Here is a 2,406-nt window from a genome sequence, read left to right on the forward strand (position 1 = left end):
AAAGAGGGATGACTGGTTCCGGCAAGTGATTAGAAAAGGGAGAGGTAACGGAGCATTCGAGCAACATTAGTGGACCAACTTAACTGATTAACAGCTTGCATCAGTTGCTTTTATAGTGTGCATGTAAAAAAAAAAAATTAAATAAATAAAAATCATAGTTTTAATAAAATCATTATCATTATAAAATCTTTTTTGTGTGCGTTTGAGTAGTTTTTGTGTAACCCAGCTCCTGGGACCAGACAGTCCCAACAACAGAGGGGTTGTAATGAGCGCGGACTGCATCCTCTTCAGAGTAGTTCTCAGTGCCGCCGACGACTAGCATTTATTTGGACAAATATACTGTAGGTTTGTGTATATTTTATCTATAAAACTGTTTCTTTGCTGTAAATTATTTTATTTTATGCAAAGCAAACTACAGGGACACGATGTCAGTCACCTAAACGAGTTGCATCAGTCTTTTCTGACTGATTACTTTTAAATGTTAAATTTTTTTACTTCTAAAATGCTTATTAAACAAGTTTAAATGTAAGAAATATTGTATACGTGTTTAAAATATGTTGTATTAAGAACTGTATTTAATGAAAATGTATGTGCAACTTCACTTGCCTAGATGAAATCCCATTCAAAATCCATGAGATTTTTTAGTAGAGAGGCAACCTTTGGATTGACTGTAGAAGATTTCTTATTCACCATCTTGCCAAATCTTCTTGGAGACTACCTTGCTTCTGCAGGTCTTTGAGCCTTTTTCTGGGTTTATTCCAATGAAGCGTCTAAGGACAGTTGCATTAAAAATTCTGATTAATTAATTTGGTTTAGAATTTAGATTAATTTTGGTAACACTTTATAATAAGTATACAGTAACAAAGCACTGAGATGCTGTCTCCTTGTTTGGGTTTATTGTGGATCTACACGCCTTTCTCCTATTTTCTCCCAGTGTCTGGTATGTGAATAATACCACAGTGTTTCAGACGATGAACTCAAGGAGAACACAGGAGAAAGGCTAGGAGTTAACTAGTTTGCAAATTATTTACTTTTTTTCTTTTTTCTTTTTAACTGTATACGTAGTATAAAGGGTTACCATAGATTCTAAGAGAGTGAAAAAAACATAAGCAAAAAGGAAAACACTTACCGTTGAAGAAATTCTAACGTGCAACAAGCCTCCTCTTGATACTGCAGGTTGAAGATGTAGTAAACAGAAAACACTGTTGCAACTGCAATCAAAAATGTTGACTGGACACACCGTACAGCATTTGGCGGCTCTGCCATACCTAAAATAAAAAAATAAATAAAAATAAAAACAACAATGAACATTTTTTCACAACTCATTTCAAAGAACTACCTTCAAGAAAGTTCCATTTTAACAATTGTATACCATAGCAATGTTAACAATTTTATATCTCAACCTTTAGTAGGCCTAAATGTTTCTACTTCATCGCATGTAATGACACACTAACCCATCAAACAAGGACTGGCATGTAGATTGAGTGTCTTCTCAGCATCAGATGCAGCAACCTGTAGAGAACACACAATACACAAATAAGAATACATAATATAATTTAGTGAAGTGGAAAGAAGAAAATAAAATACTTACGCATGCAAAACCAGTCCATCTTCATGTTCCTGTAAGTGAGACATTAGAATCTTGTTAAGCAGGTGTGCCATCTCTATGTTCTCAGCCTGGGACAGGACACGTTTTACCTTTTCATTCAAAACAATTAATAAATTTACAAGACAAAAGGCAACAGTGACAAGGAAGCCAAACAAGACCAGGCTCAGTAAGGAAACCAGTTCTCCTCTGGCCAAACGAATGAACCATTCCAGTCTGCATCAAAAGTCAGATTGTGGATTGATATCATTCAGAATATTTCATCCAACTTCTTCTGCTTGAAGAAACATCACGCCAGCAAGTGAAGCTGGTAAAAAGGGTCTGTGCAGAGGGCTTGTCTGGTTCTCGTAGTCTTTGCTGAGGATCTGTGCTGGGGCCATCAATGAGGTCTTCACAGAGGATCTGTCATCTAGCTGACATGGTCTCCGCTGACAGTCAGGGATGTGTTGTGGTTGTTCCTGGGTGCAGGTCCGCGTCTGGTCTGGATACCGACTGGATCAGCTGATTACTGTAACCTAGGGATAAGGGTGAGAAGTATGTAAGCGACTAAAATAAGCATTGATGTCATTCTTCTTTCAAATTAACAAGTACATTAGATATTATGGGAAGTGTTGCTGCTTACACTAATTGGTGCAGCATAGAGATCCTTTAAGGGATTTGAATTATAGAAATGTGATGGTGTGTCGTGTATGGAAGGTTAAAGAGATAGAACTTTTAAACTCACAGAGTGTGTCTGCCTCCTGAAGTCCACCCTTTTGATCAGCTGGAACCACCTCTTCATAGTCCCCTTTGAACTCCAT

The 2,406-nt window shown here is 37.1% G+C and overlaps 1 long non-coding RNA gene across 1 annotated transcript; it reads right to left on the reverse strand.

Annotated features, from left to right (window-relative positions):
• Positions 1-1,123: 1,123 nt before the first annotated feature.
• Positions 1,124-2,115, reverse strand: LOC131546296 (uncharacterized). The gene is made up of 3 exons (XR_009272639.1): positions 1,592-2,115; positions 1,455-1,512; positions 1,124-1,268 (listed from the first exon to the last, which is right to left on the reverse strand). It is a non-coding gene; the product is annotated as an uncharacterized LOC131546296 (long non-coding RNA).
• Between the last annotated feature and the right edge of the window lie 291 nt (positions 2,116-2,406).

The sequence above is a fragment of the Onychostoma macrolepis genome, chromosome 08 (genome assembly GCF_012432095.1).
Source record: "Onychostoma macrolepis isolate SWU-2019 chromosome 08, ASM1243209v1, whole genome shotgun sequence".
NCBI lineage: Eukaryota > Metazoa > Chordata > Actinopteri > Cypriniformes > Cyprinidae > Onychostoma > Onychostoma macrolepis.